At 45.7% G+C, this 25,155-nt stretch overlaps 1 protein-coding gene across 1 annotated transcript in view; it reads right to left on the bottom strand.

The window, feature by feature from the left end:
• Window positions 1–21,769, bottom strand: part of LOC122548295 (lysophosphatidic acid receptor 1-like) — an 85,327-nt gene extending 63,558 nt beyond the window's left edge. The window contains exon 1 of the mRNA XM_087983158.1: window positions 21,756–21,769. The gene's annotated coding sequence lies outside the window, so the exon portion shown is untranslated. The remainder of the gene's footprint in view (window positions 1–21,755) is intronic.
• Between the last annotated feature and the right edge of the window lie 3,386 nt (window positions 21,770–25,155).

The raw sequence follows: 25,155 nt of genomic DNA, 5'->3' as shown, positions 1-25,155 counted from the left end.
AGAGAGGGGGGGGAGGAGAGAGGGGGGGGAGGAGAGGGGGGGGGGGGGGGAGGAGAGTGAGGGGGGAAAGGAGAGAGAGGTGGGAAAGGAGAGAGAGAGGGGGGAAAGAGACGGGGGGAGGAGAGGGGGTGGGAGGAGAGGGGGGGTGGGAGGAGAGAGTGGGGGGGAGGAGAGAGTGGGGGGGGAGGGAGAGTGGGGGGGGGGGAGGAGAGAGTGGGGGGGGAGGAGAGAGTGGGGGGGGGAGGAGAGAGTGGGGGGGGGGAGGTGAGAGTGGGGGGGGGGAGGAGAGAGTGGGGGGGGGGAGGAGAGAGTGGGGGGGGGAGGAGAGAGTGGGGAGGGGAGGAGAGAGTGGGGGGGGAGGAGAGAGTGGGGGGCGAGGAGAGAGTGGGGGGGAGGAGAGAGTGGGGGGGGAGGAGAGAGTGGGGGGAGGAGAGAGTGGGGGGGGAGGAGAGAGAGGGGGGGGAGGAGAGAGAGGGGGGGGAGGAGAGAGAGGGGGGGGAGGAGAGAGAGGGGGGAGGAGAGAGAGGGGGGAGGAGAGAGAGGGGGGAGGAGAGAGAGGGGGGAGGAGAGAGAGGGGGGAGGAGAGAGGGGGGGGGAGGAGAGAGGGGGGGGGAGGAGAGAGGGGGGGGAGGAGAGAGAGGGGGGAGGAGAGAGAGGGGGGGGAGGAGAGAGAGGGGGGGAGGAGAGAGAGGGGGGGAGGAGAGAGAGGGGGGGAGGAGAGAGAGGGGGGAGGAGAGAGAGGGGGGGAGGAGAGAGAGGGGGGGAGGAGAGAGAGGGGGGGAGGAGAGAGGGGGGGGAGGAGAGAGAGGGGGGGGGAGGAGAGAGAGGGGGGGGAGGAGAGAGGGGGGGGGGAGGAGAGAGAGAGGGGGGGGAGGAGAGAGAGGGGGGGGGAGGAGAGAGAGGGGGGGGAGGAGAGAGAGGGGGGGAGGAGAGAGAGGGGGGGGGAGGAGAGAGAGGGGGGGGAGGAGAGAGGGGGGGAGGAGAGAGAGGGGGGGGAGGAGAGAGAGGGGGGGGAGGAGAGAGGGGGGGGAGGAGGAGAGAGGGGGGGGGGGAGGAGAGAGAGGGGGGAAAGGAGAGAGAGGTGGGAAAGGAGAGAGAGAGGGGGGAAAGAGACGGGGGGAGGAGAGGGGGTGGGAGGAGAGGGGGGGGTGGGAGGAGCGAGTGGGGGGGGAGGAGAGAGTGGGGGGGGGAGGAGAGAGTGGGGGGGGGGGAGGAGAGAGTGGGGGGGGGAGGAGAGAGTGGGGGGGGGGAGGAGAGAGTGGGGGGGGAGGAGAGAGTGGGGGGGGGGAGGAGAGAGTGGGGGGGGGAGGAGAGAGTGGGGGGGGGAGGAGAGAGTGGGGGGGGGAGGAGAGAGTGGGGGGGAGGAGAGAGGGAGGAGAGTGGGGGGGCGAGAGAGTGGGGGAGCCGAGTGGGCGGCTCGTGGGGAGCGAGAGGGAGAGAGAGGGGGGGAGCCTTTCGTTCTTTCTTCTCTTCTCTGTTTCTTCTCTCTCTTTTTCTTCTCGCTCTTTGGTCGGCTCGCGGCGTTTCTGTCTGAGAGGGGAGAGAGAGGGGGGGGATTTGCTTTTTTCTCTTCTCTCTTTTTTCTTCTCTCTTTTGTTTCTTCTCTCTTTTTTGCTGCGCTCTCTTTTTTCTTCTCTCTTGTTCGCTCGTTTGTTTCTTCTCTCTGTTTTTTCTTCGCTTTTGTCTCTCTCTGTGTTTCTCGTTTTCTTCTCTTTTCTTCTCTCTTGTGTGCTTCTCTCTGTTTTTCTTCTCTCTTGTTTTCTTCTCTCTTTTGTGCTCTCTCTTTTTTTTCGCTCTTGTTTCTCTTCTCTTTGTGCTTCTCTCTTTTTTTCTGCGCTCTTTTTCTTCTCTCTTTTTTTCTCTCTCTTTTTTTCTGCTCTCGTTTTTTGCTCTCTCTCTTTTTCTTCGTCTCTTTTCTTCTCTCTTTGTCTCTCTCTGTTTTTCTCTCTCTTTTCTTCTCTCTTGTGTTGCTTCTCTCTCTTTGTTTCTGTCTCTCTCTTTGTTTCTTCTCTCTCTTTTTTTCTTCTCTCTCTTTTTTTCTTCTCTCTCTTTCTTTTGTTCTTCTCTCTCGTTTTTTCTTCTCTCTCTTTTTTTCTTCTCTCTCTTTTGTTTCTTCTCTCTCTTTTTTTGCTTCTCTCTCTTTTTTTTCTTCTCTCTCTTTTGTTTTCTTCTCTCTCTTTTTTTTCTTCTCTCTCTTTGTTTTCTTCTCTCTTTTTCGTCTCTCTCGTTTTTTCTTCTCTCTCTTTTTTCCCTTCTCTCTCTTATTTCCCTTCTCTCTCGCTTTTTTCCCTCTCCGTTTTTCTTCTCTTTTTATTTCTTCTCTTTTTTTATTTCTTCTCTTGTTTGTATTGCTGCTCTTTTTTTCTTCTCTCATTTGCTCCTTTTTTTCCTCTCTCTCTCTCTCTCTCTCTCCTCCTTTCTCCCTTTAATATACTGTTTCCCTCTCTTGTCCCTCCTCCCTCATCTTTCCACTCAATTCTTTGTCTATGCTTCCCCTAGCGTTCGCTATTGTCCTCCCCTCTCTCTCCCTCTCTCTCTTCTTTCCCCTATCTACCCACTTTTTCATCCTCTCTCATTTTACACCCTACCCTATTATATTCCTTCTTCCCTACATCTCATTTCTCCCCTCCCTCTCTTTCTGTCTTTCTATGTAAATCAACCCTCCAATTTATCCATCCATATAGTCGAAAGCCCAAACACCCTGTGACATCTCTGGTGGAGATTCCTCGAGTGCTCTGGTTTCCTCCCACAGTCCCCAATGTGCAGGTCAGGTGGACTGGCCCATGCTCAAATGCCCGTAGTTTTAGGTGCATTAGTCAGGGGGTCTGAGTGGGTTACACTTCGGAGGGTCGGTATGGATTTGTTGAGCCGAAGGGCCTGTTTCCACACTGTAGGTAATCTAATCTATCCATACCAAGAGAGGGAAAGCAGGCAGAGCTCTGGAGAGATGCAGACTGATCCCACTTTAGTAGCATCATTAACGCTCTTTCTGAATAAAGTTGGTGATTGCTGAAAGGGGTCTGTGCGCGGGGTTTTAGGGGTTGGGTGGGGGATGCTGTGAGGGCATCCTCTGCCGGGTCAGCATGTGTTTAAACTGTAACTGCCCATCACAGTTCCGCAATCAGTGAGAGTTTGCGGGGTGTGGTGGGGTGCCGATCTGTATTCATAAAGAACCTTTTACAACCTCCTTTTGAAACTGGGGAGTGAAGGGGAATAAGTACTAACCACGCAGCACCAATGTTAACTTCTCCCTTCACGCTGTAAATTAGTGTACTGGGACCTCGGTTTAACAAATCAGTGGAGAGATTACCTCCAAAACGCCCTATGGGTGGGGCTTCACGGTTTTCTGCGTCTCAGCCCACACAGCCTGTACCACAAAGAGTTGTGTTCAGATTGAGTTCAATATCTGGAAATTTGTTAGTAAACTGGTGCACCCCAATGTGATATCTCAGACTTACACATCCTGGTTACTAAATATTTACTTGTTCAGGGATGTTACACTTCTGGAGCAGGTGGGAGTTATGCCCACACCTCTTCACTCAGATAGGGACACTACCATGGTACAAGAATCTGGTTTTAATGCTCAAATTACAGGTACATAATCTAAAAATAGTTGACTGTCTAGTTAGCAAACAGGCTGACTTAACTGTTGACTGACTGCATAAAGAGCAAGGTTTTTAAACTTTTGTATGAGCATGCCACATGCTGTGATGCCATTGAGCTACCTTGAGATCTGTGCAACAAAACAACATTCCCCCTTTCTTGCCCCCAAATTTGAAATGGTCTGATAAACATTAACAAGGATGCACACCAGTTACATCACCTTCAGACATTTGCAGAACACTTTCACGAATGTACAATACAATTAGATTTCTCCTCAATACAGTGATCACCACTTTTTTGGGAGACTTCACGCTGTGGTGTGCTTATAAAATCCTTACAGTGTGAAAACTGGCCATTTGGCCCAAGTCCACAACGCCCCTCCGAAGACTGAGAATGTGTATCGGGTTTAAGCAGGTAGGGAAAGAATTAAGTTCTGAGTTTTGTGAAACAAGAGGTTCAGCTGAGCATGACTCAGATCAGATAAAAACTTGCAGTTAACAATGGGGTGCTGTAGGCAAGGGTAATGGGTTAACAAGATGGAAAAGCATTTATTATATACAGCCATGTAACAAAGATGAGTAGCATTCAGTTTAACAAGGTGAAAAGTATTCATTATGTGAAGCCAGTTATTCATTGTGCAACAGCAGATGGCTTAATCTTTACTGTTGATGCTCGCTGATTGTAAAAGTCACCCAATTAATATGTATGTTGCATTATCTGGATGCTCCTCCCTGTAAAATGACTATATAATTCATTGAGAAACTGCTGTTTCAGAGAAGACAGTGAACTCATGTCTCTGTGCACATGGGCGATCGTTCTCTCTCCCTCCAGGGCCTGGATCAAAGATGAAGGATGTAAAACTACACTGTCTCTGAGCATTCTGCTTCAACTGTGGGGGTTGGGAAGCAGGATGACAACATTGGCATAGTCAGCAGGATCCAAACAAATAATTACAATCAGACGGTGTCAGTGGCCACCCGGAACAGCGGTGTCTCAAGACGGACGGGCCCACAAGATAAGATTTTAAACCTTGGTCCCTCTCAATATTCCTGTGTGCCAGAGACGGTCCCTTCATTCAATCGCTCTCTATCCTTTGGATTCCTTGAACAGTAATTAGTTCAGTCAAGAGACGCAGTTTGGCAGGCGCGCTGACAGGCAGAGGTTCAAGTCCTCTGCGCTGCACAGGGTGGGAGGCTATGATTGAGGTTCGAGTCCTCTGCACAGTAATGGGGTTAGAGTTCCCTGGGGTGGGTTTGATTGAGGTTCAAGTCTTCTGCGTGGTACTGCGGTTCGAGTCCCCTGCGGTGGGGGGAAATGTGATTGAGGTTCGAGTCCTCTGCATGGTACTGGGTTGAGTCCTCTGGGGGTGTAACTGAGATTACAGTCTACTGGGTGGGTTGATTTGAGGTTCAAGCTTTCTGCGTTTAAGTGGGATTCAAGCACCCGTGAGGAGTAAAGTGAGAAAGGGGTTAAAGTCCCCTGGTGGTGAAATTTGAGGCTCTGAGAATCTTTGTTCTGGGGTAAAGTGTGTGGCTTGGATTGCGGTGCCATGTGGTCCGCTACAAGGGCTTCCTCTTTTGACAAGTGTAATTTCAGTGAGAGGATGTTAAAAGAAAGTGAGAAAACACTGACATTAAGATACTAATACTTGGGCTGAAATTTCAATATAAATTGTGCCATGCTGAGAGTGTTTGATGTTTAAATATTTGGTTTGTTAAAACCCTGGTTCAGAAAATCCTTTTAAGTAACTGCTTTGTCTTGTTTGAATTAGGATATCAATTCAATATGTTTTGTAGGCTGGATAGTGGGACAGATTTTATTTTTACATTGAAATTGTACAACATTATGTCCTTTTCAAAATTATCAAACTTGTAACCTTAAAACAAATTTATTGAGTGCCTTGACCCCCTGATGTGTTTGAAATTTTACAATGCCTGTTTAAAAAACATTGGATCAGTGATCATGCTTTAGCCAGATAAGAGAGTATATTGTATTAAAATATCTTTGCTGCTGTGTTTTTAATGCAGAATGTTCACAAAAAGAAGGGTGCATTTTTAGTTTGATGTTTTGTTCAGATTTTCTAGACAATATTAGAACTGGAGACTGAGCTGCTTAAATCCTGTTAATTATTGTTACAACTTCAGTGGCCCCCTTCATATTGCAAATACAAAGAATGTTGATCTCTCCCAAAATTGCCACCGTAATTTTGACTATTTTATTTGGGAAGTTTCATTTGGAGAAAATATTTTTAAAATATTCAGCATTTGTTTCCCACAAATATTTGAGATTTAAATCTGAAGTGAAACTGACTCTTCAATTGCTAAAGCATAGGAAACACTTATGTTTTCTTGCTGTTTCAGATTTTGGAAATATTTTCCTTATTGATATTGGCTAGTGTGCAAGCTATTTGTTAAAGGAAAATAATTTTTGAATAACCCTGAAAGGGATCCCCGAGGATTTGATTTTGACCATTGATTGTTGTTTATAGTTGACAGAATTGTTTTGGCAGTACAATTTACAAGTTTATTTACAAGATAAAGACATAAATAGTGAACAGAGTAACAGACTTCAAGAATTCAAATCGTGTTGAAATAGGCAGACACGATTTAGAGTCGTTAAATGTGTGACTGTCTTCATACTGATAACCAAGGAAGGAACGAGAAAAGAAATGCAAAGATACTTTCAGGAACTAACATCATCTCTCGAGTTTCTCCATTCACAGGTAAGGCACGCCTTCAGATCACCGCCCACCCCTCCACAACCTGATCCAATGGATTCAATCAGCTCCCCAGTCTCGAGCACAAATAGGGAAGAAACTAATAACAGTGAAGAGGAGACTGGTATGCTTCTTGTCAGTGATCTTCCTGTGGACATTAAACCACGTGAGCCTTACCTTGTCTTTGGATCATTTAAGGGATATTATGGTTCACTGATCAAGCTAACATCACGACAGCCAGTTGACTTTGTTACATTTAACAGCAGGGCGGGAGCAGACGCAGCATAGAATGCTGTGTTCACCGAGGCTGCTGCTGAACCTGCAGCTGCTGCACTTCCTGCTCAGTTGCACTGGTATCCTCCACCTGAAGCATCTCTGCAAGGACAGCAGTCTCATCTGTTTTGTGAAGTATTTAACTACCTTTATCCAAAAAAATTAGTTTTCTCAGAGGAATGATGCAAAAACAGACTAAATTTTGTTTTCAGGTTGGACTTTAGTAAAGGAGATTTTGGAAAACGGTTCATTTCCACTCAACTTGGAGGGGACAGAGTGGTCATTAAGGACTGTGGACTTAAGAACTTTACTGGTGATTCTTTTTCCCCCCCCCCCAAGTGAGGATTCTTCAAATTCTAATTACTGTAACAGACTAGTAATTTTTGTTGTTATAATCATTGTATGCTGTGTGTCAATAACTTGCTTAAATACTGGCTGTCAGAGTCTTATGAAAGCTGGTAGTGCCATTGCGGTGGGTTATATAAAAGGAGGGAGTGAGAATGTGTATCGGGTATAAGCAGGCAGGGAAAGAGCTAAGTTCTGAGTTTTGTAAAACAAGAGGTTCAGCTGAGCATGACTCAGATCAGATTAAAAAAACTTGCAGTTATAATGGGGTTCTGTAGGCAAGGGTAATGGGTTAACAAGGTGGAAAAGCATTTATTATATACAGCCATGTAACAAAGATGAGTAGCATTCAGTTTATGATGTCAGTTTAACAAGTATTCATTATGTGAAGCCAGTTATTCATTGTGCAACAGCAGATGGCTTAAGTCTTTACTGTTGATGCTTGCTGACTGTAACAGTCATCCAAATCATATGTATGTTGCGTTATCTGGATGCTCCTCCCTGTAAGATGACGATATAGTTCATTCAGAAACTGCTGTTCCAGAGAAGACCATGAACTCATGTCTCTGTGAACATGGGCGATCGTTCTCTCTCCCTCCAGGGCCCAGAACAAAGATGAAGGAAGTAAAACCATACTTGTCTCTGAACGTTTTGCTTTGACTGAGGGTGGGGGAGCGGAACAGGACAACAATATTGGCGTAATCGACAGGACTTTGTGTGATTTCATGCTGTGTTGTGCTCATAGAATCCCTACAGTGTGGGAACAGGCCCAACAAGTGGCCCAACAAGTCCACACCAACCCTTCGAAGAGTAACCCATCCAGACCTATTCCCATTTTCCCTGACTAATGCACCTAACCTACACATCCCTGGACACTATGGTCAATTTAGCATGGCCAATTCACCTAACCTGCACATCTTTGGTGATTGTGGAAGGAAACTGGAGGACCCGGAGGAAACCCACGCAGACACGGGGAGAAGGTGCAAACTGCACACAGAGATCGTCTGAGGTTGAAATCAAACCTAGGTCCCTGGCACCGTGAGGAAGCAGTGCTAACCACTGAGCTGGCCCATTGCATGCTGTACATCATACAGGACATCCTCAGGATATGAACGTCCCATACTTACAAACCGAACTCAAACTTCTCATTTTTCAAAGTTATTTTTAAAAGTCCAGAGTTATGTACAATGTTTCATCTTAACGAACAGGCAGACTAATTGACCCGGATCTGTTCTGACTTACACACAAATTCAGCTTACAAAGAATGGAAAAAAAAAACGGAACTCATTCATTACCTTGGGACTTCCTGTATAACACATGTGGTCTGGTTGTCTGATAAGGGAGATCAGAAGGCGGTCAAACTATCAGCTAACGACAACCTTGAGTTTTGCGACTAGACATCTAACTAAGTGGAGCATATCCAGAAAGCTCCACCCAGCATGATGGAGATCAACTTGGAGGCAATTTCTGAACTTGAAATATTAACTTATAATGGGACAGCACGGTGACTGTACCACCACTGCTGGCAGTGCATTCCATGCGCCTACCACTGTGTGTAAAGAACTGACCTCTGACATCTCCCCAAAACCTTCCTCTAAGCACCTCAAATTTATGCCCCTTTGCAATAGTCATTTCTGCACTGGGAAAATGTCTCTGATTATTCATTTTCTATGCCTGTACACCTTGATCAAGTCAGCTCTCACCCTTCTTCACTCCAATAGGAAAAGCCCTAGCTCCCTCGACTTTTCTTGGTAAAACATGCCCTCTAGTCCAGGCAGCACCCTGGTCGATCTCCTCTGCACCCTCTCGAAAGCTTCCACATCTTTCCTATAATCAGGTGACCAGAACTGAACAAAATATTCCAAATGTGGTCGAACCAGGGCTCGAAAGGGCGGCAGCATAACCTCATGGTTCTGAAATTCAATCCTCCTGCTAATGAACGTCAACACACCATACACCCTAACAACCCTATCAACCTGGATGCTAACTTTGAGGGATCTATGGACATGGATCCCAAGATCTCTCTGTTTCTCCACACTGTCAAGATTCCAGCCTTTAACCCGGTCTTCTGCATTCAAATTAGAGCTTCCAAAATGAATCACTTCGCCAGGTTGAACTCCATCTGCCATTTATCAGCCCAGTTCTGCATCCTGTCAATGTTTCATTGAACCTACAACCTTACATTCTGAATGAGCCTACCATGGGGAACCTGAACAAAAACCTTGCTAAAGTCCACGTCCACCACATTCACTGCTCTACCTTCAATGTGTTTTGTCATATCGTCAAGAATTCAATAAGGCTTGTGACATGACCTGCCCTTCACAAAGCCATGCTGACTATCAAACTATGGCTTTCCAAGAAATCATAAATCCTGTCTCTCAGAATCCTCTCCAATAATTTGCCTATGACAAACCCAAAACTGATTGGTCTGTAATTTGCAGGATTATCCCTATTCTCTTTCTTGAACAAGGGAAAACCATTTGCCACCCTCCAATCATCTGGTACTACTCCAAGGGGCAGTGAGGGTGAAAAGCTCATTGCCTAAGTTGCAGCAATCTCTTCCCTCACTTCCTGTAAGGAAACTTGGGTATATCCCTTCTGGCCCAGGGGATTTCCTATCCTCAGTGTTTTTCAAAATTTCCAGCACATCCTCCTTCTTAACAACCTGTTCGAGCATATCAGCCTGTTTCACACTGTCCTCACAAAACAACAAGGTCCCTCTCACTAGTGAATACTATAGCAACAAAAAAAAATCATTAAGGACCTCCTCCAGCTCCTCCGACTACAGGCACAAGTTCCCTCCACTATCCCGGACGAGCCCTACCTCATTTTGGCCATCCTCTTGTTCACCACATAAGTGTTCAATTCCTTGGGGATTTTTCTTAATCCTACCCGCCAAGGTTTCTTCATGCCCCTTTCTAACTCTTCAGTCCTTCCCTGGCTACTTTATAACCCTCCAAAGCCCTGTGTGATCCTTGCCACACCAATCTTAAGCAAGCTTCCTTCTTCTGCGACCTCCCTTTCTGCAGCTGTGATACTATCCCCAATTAGCAATGCCAGCCCGTACCTCTGTTACCTCCCTCCTTTTGAAACATCTAAACCCCAGAACATCCAACAACCATTTCTGCCCCTGTGATATCCAAGACTCCAAAATGGCCACAACATCGTAGCTCCAAGTACTGATCCATCGGCCAAGTACAACAACCTTATTCCCGATACTTCTTGCTTTAAAATAGATACAATTCATCCCATCACACTGACTGCAACATTGCCCTATCAACTATCTATCCTTCCTCACAGACTCTTTCCATTCTATATCTGGCTGTACACTAGCTACCCCATCCTCTGATCCATAGCTCTGGTTCCCTCTGCCAAACTAGCTTAAACCCTCCCAAAGAGCTCTAGCAAACCTCCCACCCATGATATTGGTACCCCACCAGTTCAGGTGCAACTGTCCTCCTTATACAGGACCCACTTTCCCCAGAAGGTATCCTAGTGACCCACATATCTAAAGCCCTCCCTCCTTCACCTATCCTGCAGCTGCATGTTCATTTGCACTTGATTTCTGGTCCTAGCCTCACTAGCCCATGGCACTGTTGGCAATCCTGAGATTACTACTCTGCTTTTTAGCTTCCAACCTAACTCCCTATATTCATTTTTCAAATCCTCATCCATTTTCCTAACTAGGTCATTGGTACCAGTGTGTACCATGACTTCTGGCTGCTCTCCTTCCCCCTTAACAATCCTGTAGACTCGATCAGAGACATCCCTGACCCTGGTACCCGGGAGACAACACAGCATCTATGAATCTCATTCGCATCCACAGAATCTCCTGTCTTGTTTCTCTCACCATTGAATCTCCTATCACTATCACTCTCCTATTCTCCCCCTTCCCTTCGGAGCCACAGAGGCAGGCTCAGTGCCACAGACCTGGCTGCTGAGGCTTTCCCCGGTGGTTCGTACCCCACCACCAGTATCCAAAATAGCACTGTCTACCTATTCCCTTTCCCTCTCCTAATGGTAACCCAGCCATCTTTATCCTCTAACGTGGGTGTGACTACCTCCTTATAACTCCCCTCTTTCACTCCCACATCCTCCCGAATGATCCAAAGTTCATCCAGCTATTCTTTGCCATTGTTAAAAAGCACAAAAGGAATCAGTGATGTAGTGTAAGGTTTCACTTATTTCTACTTCTGTTCTCCTTTGTGTTTACTTTTTTTCTCCTTGTTACAGCTTTAAAAATATTTCATTGCCATTTAGAATGTCACAGGTTTGTGTCTGACAGGGGTGTCTGCATCAAAAACAAAGCTGTGACATCATGCACAACTTTTGTGGCCATTTGAGAGAGGTAATCTAGCAGAATTGACTTGCATAAGGTCTTTTTTCTAAACATTTCAACCTTTTCTCTGCATTTTTCTATATTTGGTTCTGAACACCTTTTGTTAGGGTGGAACTGTCCTTTCAGCACCTTTTAATAAGTGCCTGTCACTTTTTAAATAAAGAGGGTGTACTTACAAAATGCTGCTTGCTTCAGTATAACTATAGACTTGGCTAATAAGAACTTCAACTCTGAACTCAGACAAGTGATAGGTGACTGTCAGAAAAATACGTTCAAAACTGCTATTTCATGCTATCACCATCTTTTAGTACCTATGTCCCACTCAAGACAAAATGTGATGTTCAATACATTCATGTAACATATACCACAAGGAGCTGAAATGCTATGGAGTCAGATATCTGGAGGTTTACTAACACAATATACACTAATATGTGTATTATATGCACAGATTACAGACAGATATGGTCAGATTACACTTGGAATACCTACATAGCTTACTGATTGGCCAGCAGTCCTGTTGCTGACTGAACAAATGGAGACTGAGACAGCTAGATGGTCTGAGGAGAAACAAAGGGATAGTGGCTGAGATATTTGCTACAACACTGTGCTCCCTCAGTACTGCTTTGGATTTTTCAACCCAGATTATAAAATTGTTAAATCGCTGGAATGAGATTCAAATCCACAGTTCTCCGACTCCTGACATGACAATCATACCCACAGAGCCCCAGCTAAGACCTGAGTGCAGGATTTAATGGATATTTGTTAAAGATGCCAAGATAGGAACAGAAGTAAGCCATTCAGCCCACTTTGCCATTTAAAGAGATTGATCTGTGGCCTAACTCCATATACCTGCCTTTGTCCCAAATCTCCTCTTTGCTTAAAAAAATTATTTAGCTAATTTTAAATCCAATCTGTGGAAGAGAGTTCCAAACCTCTACCACCCTTTATGTAGAAGTGCTTCCTAACATCTCTCCTGAACCTAATTCTCACAGACTAGTCTAAATTATGGAAGCTCATTTCCTCCTGTAGAAGCCATCTTACCAGCCCAACACTGGAAATCCAGCTGGCAGTTACTGGAGCAGGGGTCAGACCTGATCTACCTGGAGATTCACCTCAGTAATTGTAAACTAACTGGACCAATGGTCAACATTTCTTTAGTGCATCTTGTGCCGGGCTTGATGGGAGATACCTTCACTTCAGAGGCCGAAGCTTCAAGCAGACCTTGCTGCTTGCCCTCCTGTGGTATTGCTCGAAAAGGAGCTCTAATGTTCTCGGAGCCAACAGTCACCCCTCCATCAACATCAGTGAAATAGGATGACATCTCACTGCTTTTTGTGAAATTCTTCCATGCGGAAATTGGCTGCCTTTTTATTCATTTGTGGGATATGGGTGGCACTGGCTGGACCAACATGTATTTCCCATCCGTAGTTGCCCCTTGAGAAGGTGATGGTGAGCTGCCTTTAGATTAGATTACTTACAGTGTAGAAACAGGCCCTTTGGCCCAACAAGTCCACACCGACCCTCCCACCCAGACCCATTCCCCTACACCTAACACTACAGGCAATTTAGCATGGCCAATTCACCTAACCTGCACGTTTTTTGACTGTGGGAGGAAACCGGAGCGCCCGGAGAAAACCCACGCAAACACAGGGAGAATGTCTTTGTGGAGTTTGCCCAGTCACCTGAGGCAGGAATTGAACCCTGGCGCTATAAGGCAGCAGTGCTAACCACTGTGCCACCATGCCTTCTTGAACTGCTGCAGTCTGCCTGCTGTGGGTAAACCCACAATGCCCTTAGGGAGGGAATTCCAGGATTTTGACCCAGGAACAGCAATATATTTCCAAATCAGGATGGGGAGTGTCTTGGTTGGGGAGCTTGCAGGAGGTGGCGTTCCCACGTATCTACTGCCCTTGTCCCTGTAGACGGAATTAGTTATGGATTCGGTTGGTGCCGTGAAAGGATCTTCAGTGAATTTCTGCAGTGCACCTTGTAGATGGTACACACTGCTGCTACCCGAGTATTGGTGGTGGAGAGAGTGTGGATGGTTGTAGATGTGGTGCCAATCAAGAGGCTGCTTTGTCCTGGATGATGTCAAGCTTCTTGAGTATTGTTGGAGCTTTCATTTATCTAAAGGCTTCAAACAATTCCAGGGGACATTTTGGGAATGGGAAATGCAAGCTCTGTGTTTACAAAGACCTCCAGCTGACAGCAAGTGAGAAAGAGGATTGAAGACCAAGGTGAGAGTAGGGAAAAGGTGCTGAAGTAATACAAAGAGCTGGCAGACCCTGGATTGAGGGAATTTGACCAAACACTAGGGAGTTGATGGATAGGAGTTGTTGGTCAATTCACCAAGCCAGGTGATTTTTCTTTGCAGAAGTTTTGCCTCCCTACTGGGGTGACAACTTCAGTGCTATGTAGCCTCCAGATGAGGCTCTGTTATTGTGATCGGCCCACGGTTCTAATTCTGGTTTTGTACTGTCGTGGACGGTACATAGGGTCTATTTCAACATGCTTGTTTATGGCCCCAGTGAATGAATACTAGGCCTCCAGGAATTCCTGAGCTTGTCTTTGCTTTGCCTGTCCCAGTATTGTAACATTGTCCCAGTTGAATTGGTATCGTTCGTTGTCAGTGTATGTTGACGTGAGGGAGAACTGGCCATGTCATTTTATTGCAAGCTAATGCTCATGCATTCTGGTGTTTTCTGCCCATTTGTCCTTTGTAATGCTTCTCACAGTTGCTACATGGTATATTGTATATAACACTCGCCCTGCACATTGCAGGTATCGGGTCTTTTGTCTTGGATAGTAACTGACAAAAAGTGTGCTGTCATTATTCCCAGAGGGCACATGAGTCTTGTAGTCAGTTCTGTGACATTTCTAATATAGAGTAGGGTGGTCAGTGTGTTGGGGCACACTGTGTCTTCTTGGTGTTGTTCGTATGCTAGGCACAAGAGGATGAAGCTATTAGGGTACCCATTATTAGCAAAGACTTTGTAGAGGAGTTCTTTTTTGTGGAGCTCTGAGGTGTAGCAGTATGTTAGAGCCCATTTAAACAGAGTTTCGACACAGCTCTGTTTGTGGATGTTGGGGTGGTTACTGTTGTAATTAAAAATCTGGTCTGTATACATATCCTTTTTGTATATCATGATAAGGAATTCACCGTTGTTCGTTTGTTCTACCAGTATGTCTAAGAACAGTTTCTTTGGTAAACTTGATCCTGGTGAATATGCTGTTAAAAAGGTGGTGTGTTTTTCTAACTTGGGACTGTTTAATGATAATGAATGTATCATCCGAGTTTCTGATGGATAGCTGTCGATGCATAGTTTGCACTAATTAGCACAGTTGTCAGAAGTCGGTGATGAACACAAATATGCTGATTAGGACTGGGAATAGGCCATTCAGCCCCCTCAAGTTCATTCTGCCATTCAATACCATCATGGGTGATCTCATTGCAGCCGCAACTGTTGATGTCCTGCCTACCCCCTCCCAATAACCACTGACTGGGTCCCCCACCCTGCCGAGATCGTGTTTCAATGAAAATCAAGTCTCATTATTCAAAAATTCTAAGAATACTACAAAACATCCACATCGATAAACATATATAGAGGAGGAGAAATGGTGCGGACAATAGTAACCCTCAGGGAGATGCAATAAAGTTAGACATTTGTATCGAATGGTTTGTTGGGCTGCTTTCCTTTACATTATTAGGAAGGTAAGCTGGTGAAACAGGCATAGGTAACAATAGCCATTCGTTACGCACATGGGGCAGGGTATTAATACAGTCATCCATCCTTCAGTGAAAGGTATTAAAGAAGTCAGAGAGGGAGAGAGGGAAGCCAGGATTGTTTTATTGCATACAGAGGAGCAAGAGTAGGCCATTCACATCCCGCACCTCCGCCCTCAGACCCAACCCCTCCAACCGCAACAAGGACAGAACGCCCCTGGTGCTCACCTTCCACCCTACCAACCTTCGCATAAACCAAATCATCCGCCGACATTTCCGCCACCTCCAAACAGACCCCACCACCAGGGATATATTTCCCTCCCCACCCCTCTCCGCCTTCCGCAAAGACCGTTCCCTCCGTGACTACCTGGTCAGGTCCACGCCCCCCTACGACCCACCCTCCCATCCTGGCACTTTCTCCTGCCACCGCAGGAACTGTAAAACCTGCGCCCACACCTCCTCCCTCACCTCTATCCAAGGCCCCAAAGGAGCTTTCCACATCCATCAAAGTTTTACCTGCACATCCACTAATATCATCTATTGTATCCGTTGCTCCCGATGCGGTCTCCTCTACATTGGGGAGACTGGGCGCCTCCTAGCAAAGCGCTTTAGGGAACATCTCCGAGACACCCGCACCAATCAACCAAACCGCCCAGTGGCTCAACATTTCAACTCCCCCTCCCACTCTGCCGAGGATATGGAGGTGCTGGGCCTCCTCCACCGCCGCTCCCTCACCACCAGACGCCTGGAGGAAGAACGCCTCATCTTCCGCCTCGGAACACTTCAACCCCAGGGCATCAATGTGGATTTCAACAGTTTCCTCATTTCCCCTTCCCCCACCTCATCCTAGCTTCTAACCTCCAGCAACTCGATCCCCTGACCTGTCCGGACTTGTCCGACCTGCCCAGCTCCTGTTCCACCTATCCACTCCACCCTCTCCTCCCTGACCTATCACCTTCATCTCCTTCCCCACTGACCTATTGTACTCTATGCCACTCTCTCCCCGCATACATCAGTTGGTGGATGGCAGAGGGGAGTGTGCATGGTACATGAAGGACCTAATTGTGTTTAATGCATGATTGGTTATACCAGTGAACATCAGAGGCAAGGGTGGGGGAAGGAAGGAATAAAAATGGGGGAAAAGGTAAAGGAAATCCAGAGAGAGGTGGAATGAGATCGGCTCCATGGGGGAAATGGGATGGAATTGATGGGAGTTGCTATGAGGATTGCTAATTATACAAATGTCAGTGAGGACTATGCATAGGCTCTAGTCGTGAATAACGACAGCTGATAAGAAACAGACTTCTATAACCAGAGGGGACAACATAATGCAACATATTCAATGCCACTTTGGATGGATATAATTTTAAAATTGTTTTGAACTTTTGTTTTGTTAGGGTGCCTCATTAACAGAGGGGTTTATTTTTTCAGAAGCAGTTTTCCAGCAGGTTGAAGTTGGTCTGTGAAAGGAAGAAATAGTAAGTACAGGCATATTTGACTTTGTTGGTCAGTGCACTGAGTATAGGGGCTGAGAGGTCATGTCGTGGCTGTACATGACATTGGTTAGGCCACTTTTGGAATACTGCATTCAATTCTAATTTGGAGTTGCCGGTGTTGGACTGGGGTTTACAAAGTTAAAAATCACAACACCAGGTTAAAGTCCAAGAGGTTTATTTGGAAGCACTAGCTTTCAGAGTGTTGCTCCTTCATCGAGTGGTTATGGAGTATAAGATCGTAAGACAGATCTTACGATCTTATACTCCACAACCACCTGAAGGAGCAGGACTCCAAAAGCTGGTGCATTCAATTCTGGTCTCCCCGCAATAGGAAATATGTTGTGAAACTGAAAGGGTTCAGAAAAGATTTACAAGGACATTGCAAGGGTTGGAGGGTTTGATCTGGAGGGAGAGGGTTAAGAGACTGGGGCTATTATCCCTGCAGCATCAGAGGTGAGAGGTGACCTTATAGAGATTTATAGAATATTCGATAGGGTGAATAAACAAGGTCTGTTTCCCATGCTGGGCGAGTCCAAAACTAGAGGGCATAGATTTAAGGTGAGACGGGAAGGATTTTAAAGGGACGAAAGGGCAATTTTTTTTCACGCAGGAATCTCCTGCCCGAAATGTCGATTTTCCTCCTGCTCCTCGGATGCTGCCTGACCTGCTGTGCTTTTCCAGTACCACTCTAACCTAGACTCTGATCTCCAGCATCTGCAGTCGTCACTTTAGCCAGAGGAAGTGGCAGAGGCTGGTACAATTACAACACTTAAAAGGCATCTGGATGGGTATAATCAATAGGAAGGGTTTAGAGGAATATGGGGCAAATGGGACTAGATTAATGTAGGATTATGGTCAGGTTGGATCAAGGGGTCTGTTTCTGTGTAGTATGACTATGATTCCTGCTTCTTCCTTGCTCCGTCACATCCACGGTTGCCAGATTAACAGAGACAGGGTGGCAGATTTGGGTCAAGTGTGGCAAAATGGGAGGGACAATTATTTGATGGAAGTTATTGAAAAGCTGTTGGTGTTAAAAATTGAAGATTTCCTTTAGCTGAATGAAGAAGAAATGCTGTCGGTTGATCCTGTCACAATAGATTCTAGCAGTCTACACTGAGTTTCTGCACAGTCGGATGTCAATAGCTATGCCACCACTTAAACTTAGACTCAAAGAAGCAGTTGCAACACTGCTACAGACCTCAATTTCTAAACAAAGACCGTGACATAGAATGTGAACGATAATTCAGAAGCTCACTCTTGACAAGGATATGGACTTTTACCATAGAACAGGCACGTTTCAAATCAGTTGGTTCCTCCAACAGTACCTGCCAGGTAATAGGACTGGAGCACATATGATGGACCAAATGGCCTCCCTCTGCTCCATAGCAATCTATGGGATTCTCCAAGCCCACAATCTCTCTCATCTAGAAGGAAAAGGACATCAGGGAACTTTAGAATTCTGCCACCTGCAAGCTCCCCACCAAGACACTCACCTTCCTGACTCAACATATTTCCTCAGCGTCGCTGGGTTAAAATCTTGGAATTCCCTCCCTCACATTGTCCCTAAGCGGCAAGGACTGCTGCAATTCAAGGAGACAGCTCACTATCTTGTCAAGGGCAACAGGGATGTGATAAAGGCTGGTTCAGCCACATCACATGAGTGAATATAAGAAACAGGAATGTTCAGTCTTCCAATAATATTAAGCCTCTGAGATGTAACCCTGTCTTTCCAACTCAGAAGAAACAATTACTTTCATAGGATGTGGGCCAGTTGCTTGTTGCCCATCCCTAATTGCCCTTTATCTGAGCATAGCCAAATCGGCCATTTCAGAGGGTAGTTAAGAGTCAACCACGTCGCTGTAAAGCTAGAGTCGTATGTAGGCCAGACCAGGCAAGGATGGCAGATTTCCGAAAAGGACATTAGTGAGTCAGGTGGGTTTTTAAAATAATGATAAATTCATTATTGAGCCTAGCTATAAATACAAGTCTTTTTTAAATAATTGAAATAGGTTTCAAATTCATGAGTTTCATTTTAAATAATGAACCCACATCCACAGCACTGTCCTAGGCTTTTGGGTTACTAGCCCAGCCACACTGCCTCGACGCCACCATCTCCCCACAGCAACTTCCAAATTCTATCAGTTCAGAATTGTCAAGGTCAGGTCTCTTGTGTTTTTCCACAGTCTATTTCCACACATGAACAACTTGGAAGTTGCTTTCTCCAGAGCATTTTGATTTGGTTACCACTTTGGCAACTTGTACTGAGAGGACTGCTGTTGCAATCGAGATGTTAATTTGACCGTGAGGGTGTTGTATGTGTGTGTGTGCGCGCGCGGAATGTAACTGGAGAGGAATTTCCCCAAATATTTAGCCTGGATTAATAACCCTCACTCCACCCCCACCTATCACATTTTTGGTTGGAAATGGGGACGGCATATTTCAGAACATGCCCACACAGAGTTGTGTGGGACAGAGTAGGTAGAATAAAGGATCGTGATCTGTCAGTCCTTGTTCACACGGCATGGATTCTTTCTCTTTAAAATCTCCTCAGTATGTGAAAGGCTATGGCACTGGAATTAGGAAGAATGCAGCCCAGAGGGAATTTCCAAGCTTTATGAATGAAGATCTGCACAGGCAGCCTGCCTGGGAGCAATTAACTCCACACACACCATGCCCCTGGCTTCAGACCACCACCCTGCATTTTTAAACTGCCTGTTTGTACAGATCCAAAAACATTTAACTAAAAAGAATTAACCCTTGCTGCACTGAAGAATTGCGCAAGACACAGGGAGATAGTGATTGGCAGACAGAAGGGAGAAAGGAATATAGAGTGTAGGTAGGTGGAGGGGATAAATTAATTGATTTATTGTTATCACATATCAAGGGACAGTGAAAACAATTTTGTTTTGCATGCAATACAGACAGGTCATATCATACAATATGCATTAGGATAATAGGAGGAATACAATATGCATTAGGATAATAGTGAGGAATAGAATGCAATGACTTAGAGTTGTGTTGATGAATTGTAAGAATAAGTCTGTAGACACCTTGCAAACAGTCACCATGATTACACAGTTATTGGCAGAAAGGAGAGTTGCAACTGTTCAGAATGATTTATGGTTACATTCCGTGGCCTTTCTGAAATTGTACACATCACCAAAAAGGCCAACACTACCCTGAAGACCCTCTCAAAATTGACCGGAATGCACTGTGACGGAGCTCAAGCATAGAATCCACGATTCTATCCACAGGGATTCAAATTCCAGCAACAAATTCCTGCTTATGAGAGACAGACAGAGAAACTGAAAATTTGCTTAAAAAGGAAGGACAGAGAAAATATGGGAGTGTGTTGTGCAGGGCACAGCTCACTGCAATAGAGAGAGAAAGAGTTAAAATGAAAACCACTCAGCACTCAACTAAATCACAGACAGCAGAGCCAAAGCGTGCCATGCTTTATCCTCTCAATCACAGCCACAGGCTAGAAACTGTGGCTGGGTGCCAGAGCTCCTGATGGTCACTCAGGGGCCACTAGTGGGAATGCAGAAGTGTGACAGAGAGATGGAGACAGAGAGATGGAGACAGTCCTCATCCTCATCTCCAATGTCAGCTTTGTTTGTATCTCATCACTGCCTCTCCAAGGAGCTCTGAGAGTTCTCAGGCTACCTATACAGGAGGGGGGAGGGATCTCTACACCAATCTGGGATCAAACTATCCCAACAGAAACTTCCCAGCTGCACAGACTCAGCTTACATTTCCCAAATGCCACAAAAATATAAACTGATAGAGTCATGGAGTGGTTCAACACTGAAACAGAGCCTTCGGTCCAACTCGTTCATGCCAACCCAGATATCCTAAATTAACTAGTCCCATTTGCCAGCATTTGGCCCATGTCCCTCTAAACCCTTCCCATACATATACCCATCCAGAAGCCTTTTAAATGTAATTGTACCCACCTCCACCACTTCCTCTGGGAGCTCATTCCATACACACACCACCCTCTGCGTGAAAACATTGCCCCTCAGGTCCCTTTTAAATCATTCCCCTCTCACCTTAACCCGATAGTTCAAACCCTCCAACCCGGGCAACATCCTTGTAAATCTTCTCTGAATCTTTTCAAGTTACACAACTTGATATTAAGATCGAGATATTTGCCCATGTGTCAGACATTATCGAGCAGTCAGGTCACCTGCAGGTCAACTAGAATCGGACTGAATTTATGGGCTGAATGGTCTCTCCCTTATTAATGTGTCCTTTGCTTCCCGTTTATTGATTATAAATTGGGGCTATTGGACTCGCAGATCCAGTGAATTAAAAGTCACCAGTGAGTTAATCCACAAAAGTAGATGTTTGCCTCGCTCTGTAAGCATTCCATCAACACCTGGGGACAGGGGTGGAGAGGACTGGGCACTGAATCAGGATGCAGGAGGGGGAGATGGGGAAATAGATGGAGAGGAGGTAGAGTTAACCCTCTCTCCCCTGGTAGTCAGTTAGAGAGAGAGAAGTCTAATGAGAGATACTGTACAGTCTCTTGAGGAGCCCAGAGATGGAGGCGCCTATTCAACAGTGGGGACGCTCCTACTACACTCAAACCCTGCATTTCAAAAAGGAATAAACAGGGAGAGGAGTGGAGGGTGTAGGGAAATCTTCGAATCAAACCTCGTTTGCCACGATACCCAGCCTAGAAATAGAGGGGTTTACTGACCCCCCCTCTCTTGTTCTGAAAGGAGACACTGCTGTGTGGCTAAAATCAGACTGAAACTAACCGGAACTTCACCAGGTAACTGCAGAGACCACTTAAAAGAGTACAACACCCCTCGGGGGGCTGGTTCCACACAGCTCTCACGGATTCCGTCTGACACCCTACAGTTCTCTCTCCTAAATCCTAAACCCTAAACTCTACCACCGACGGGTAAAGAGGGGAGAGGAGGGATTGCAATTTAAGAGGTTTCTTTAACACAAAGGCGAGATGCAGAAACAAAAGAGCTGGGAACTAAAGACGGAGACTTTTCACCACGCTTTGGAGAGAGAGGGAGAGGGAGGGAGAGAGAGAGAGAAAGGTGCGTGGGAGAAATTTACCCCTTGGTCAGTTTTAATCTGGTAACATTTCACTGCCTGAAATCAAATCTCGAAAACATTGCTTTTACATCTCGTCGCCTCTCAAAGTAAAAACGAGACCATCATCGTCTTCAGGAAGAAAGAGAATCTCTTCCCCGCCCAGTAGAAAAAGTTTCCAAAAGTTGATAAAAAGTTACTCACAATACTCGCTCCTCCGGCCGCTCGCCCCTGTCTGTAACTGCTGGAGCACAGCTCCCGCCCCATTTGTCTGCTCCATGTCAATCGCAACACCGCAGCCAATAGGAAGGCGTCTCATTCGCATGGCAAGTCCTGCCTCTCCATTCCAAGTGCCCCGCCCCTTAGGTTCCCCCAGCCACTCACATGTCCGACAACCAACCAGAGGGCAGGCAGTGCTGAGCATTCTTCCTTTGGTCATGGGCATCTCATACCCATCCCCAACCCCCACCCCATACATACACGAACTGAGAAGGTGGTGACGACCCCCCCCCCCCCCATCATGAACTGTCCAGTGCAGATTGTCAAATCTGGGCGCCTTGCCTCAGTCACATGTCCCAGCAAAGAGCCCATTCCAAGATTCAGGACAATGGGCCGAGGGACACATTAAAGCTTGGGGCAGCTGTTACCAAGGTGCAGTTGGGAAAGACCACCTGAGGTCTTTCTGCTGAAGGTAAATGGGGGTCCATTCAGTTATTGTACCCTCCTAGTGCCTTAAATGCATGTAAATATGTGTAAGAGATGTCTTTGGGTTGTTTCAAACTCCATTGTTTGTTTCCTCAATATGCGAAGGTACAGAACAAAACTGCATTTGTGGCAATGTATATATAAAGATATTTCTATTAATAAAGTATATTTTTGAAGTAAAAAAAAGGGAGTGGCCTCATGCAGGACCCCAACGAACAGGTGTAACAGAATGTGACGGGACTCGCACTGTGAGGAGAAATTCTCTAGTTTAAGGGTGGGATTTCAAAAGCACTTTTTAGTTCCCTTATTTGTTCATGGGAACAGGCATCACTGGCAAGCCCATCCCTAACTGCCCTTGATTAGAGTGAATTGTCAGGGAGCAGATAAGAGTCAACTGTACAGCTGTGGATCTGTAGTCACATGTAGACCATACCAGTTAGGGATGACAGATTTCCTTCCCTATAGGACATTAGAAGGAAACTTTGGGATCGGAACTGTAGTCTTGAATGCCCATTCATTTCTTTAGTAGCCTCTTGTGTTGATAGTGATAGTTTCTCACTCATTTTAAATCCTTGCTTGGTGGAGGTGGGTACTGCAGATGCTGGAGATTAGACTCAAGGTTAGAGTGATGCTGGAAAAGCACAGCAAGTCTGATGTATTCCTGTTTAAGGGCTTTTGCCCAAAATGTCTATTTTCCTGCTCCTTGGATGCTGCCTGACCTGCTGCGCTTTTCCAGCACCACTCTAATCTTGACTTAAATCCTTGCTTACCAACTATATTTGTTTTGTATCATCAGATGTGACAACACACAAAAAAACAAATAGGCAGCATGGTTGCTCACAGCGCCAGGGCCCCAGATGCGATTCCAGTCTTGGGCAACTGTCTGTGTGGCGTATGCAATTTCTTCCTGTGACTGTGTGAAGTTCCTCCAGGTGCTTCAGTTTCCTCCCACAGCACAAAGATGCAGAGATTAGGGTGGATTGGCCATGCTAAATTACCCATAGTGTCCAGGGATGTGCAGGTTAGGGTGGATTAGCCATGGGAAATTGTCCCATAGTGTTCAGGGATGTTTAGGTTAGGGTGGATTGGCCATGCTAAATTGTCCCATAGTGCCCAGGGATGTATAGGTTAGGGTGAATTGGCCATGCTAAATTGTCCCATAGTGTCCAGGGATGTGCAGGTTAGGGTGGATTGGCCATGCTAAATTGCCCCATAGTGTTCAGGGATGTGCAGGCTGGGTGGCTTAACCATGGGAAATGCAAGGTTAAAGGATAGGGTCTGGGTCTGGATGGGATGCTCTCAGGAGGGTGGGTATGGACTCAATGGGCTGAATGGCCTACTTCCACACAATAGTGATGAATTAGGAGTCAGAGTAGCCAATTTGGCCGTTGGAGTCTGCTTTGCTCTTTGATCTCAATGCCCTCTGACCTCTTTGTTCATCAAGAATCCATGTAACTTTAAAATTATTTGGTGACCCTGCTTCCACTGCTCTCTGGGGAAGAAAATTCTCTGGGGAGAGAAAGAAAAAAAAAATTCCTGATTCTGAAACTGTAGCCCCTAGTTGTAGTTTCTGTCACAGGGAGGAACATCCCTTTAGCATCCATCATATTAAGCCCCCTCAGAATTTTCCATGTTTCAATGAGATAACCTCTTCTGCACTGAGCTGGGAATCATTCATGTGAAGGTGGGCTCGGTAGCAGCGATCATAATATGATTGAATTTTATATTCAGTTTGAGGGCGAGAGCAGAGGCTCTGAGACTATTTCTTCATTTTAAAATAAGAGCAATGATGAGGACATGAAAGCAAAATTGGCTAAAGTTAGTTGTCAAAGTTGCTAAAGGTAAGTTCAGTGGAGATGTAGTGATATTTAACAATATTTCAGAAGCACAGAAAAGATACATTCCAACAAATAGGAAAAATTCCAAACAGTAGATCTGCCATCCTTGGTTAAACAGACATTTTAAAATTAGCATCAAACTAAAAGTAAAAGCATATAATTGTAGCAAGTTAAAAGATCGGTCTGATTATAAAATAACAGCAACAAGTGCTAAAGAATGGATAATCAGAGAAAATTAGAGTGTGAGACACAGCTAGGCAGAAATATAGAAGCAGATAGGAGATTCTATAAATATTTCAAAAAGACTTAAATAGTTCAAAAAGCATTGGTTCGATAAAAAGTGAATCTGGAGAATTAATCATAGAGACTAGGGAAATGGCAGATGAATTGAACAGGTATTTTGCAATATTTCACCAGGGAGGATACAAGTAAGATCCCAGAGGCAGCAATGAACCTGGAAATGTGAGGAAGGAACTTAGGAAAATCATAGGTCATAAGATATGGGAGCAGTATGAGGCCATTCAGCCCATCAAGTCTGCTCAACCATTCGATCATGGCTGATACTTGGCCTCCACAGCCCTCTGCAGCAATGAGTTCCACAGATTCACCACCCCTCTGGCTGAAGAGATTTCTTCCCCTCTCAGTTCTAAAGGGTCGACCCTTCACTGTGAGGCTGTGCCCTCGGGTCCCAGTCTCTCCTACGTGTGGAAACATCTGCTCCATGTCCACTCTACCCAGGCCTTTCAGTGTTCTGTAAGTTTTGATCAGAACCCCCAACTCAATTTCTAAACTCCAGAGAAATGGTAGACAGTAAATAGTTGGACTAGGCGAAAGTGAGGACTGCGAATGCTGGAGATCAGAGTCAAGAGTATGATGCTGGAAAAGCACAGCAGGTCAGGCAGCATCCGAGGAGCAGGTGAATCGATGTTTCGGGCAAAAGCTCTTCACCAGGAATGAGGGCTGATAAGTGTCTGGATTCTCAGGAACTTCATCTTAAAAGATGTGGTTTGTGAGATAGTTGATGCATTGGCCTTAATTTTCCAAACTTCTTTGATTCAGGC

The sequence above is a fragment of the Chiloscyllium plagiosum genome, unplaced genomic scaffold (genome assembly GCF_037043375.1).
Source record: "Chiloscyllium plagiosum isolate Xiang-an unplaced genomic scaffold, Cpla_swu_hap1 HiC_scaffold_45, whole genome shotgun sequence".
NCBI lineage: Eukaryota > Metazoa > Chordata > Chondrichthyes > Orectolobiformes > Hemiscylliidae > Chiloscyllium > Chiloscyllium plagiosum.
The sequence above is the reverse complement of the archived record's forward strand: the minus strand, read 5'-3'. Positions and strand labels throughout refer to the sequence as shown.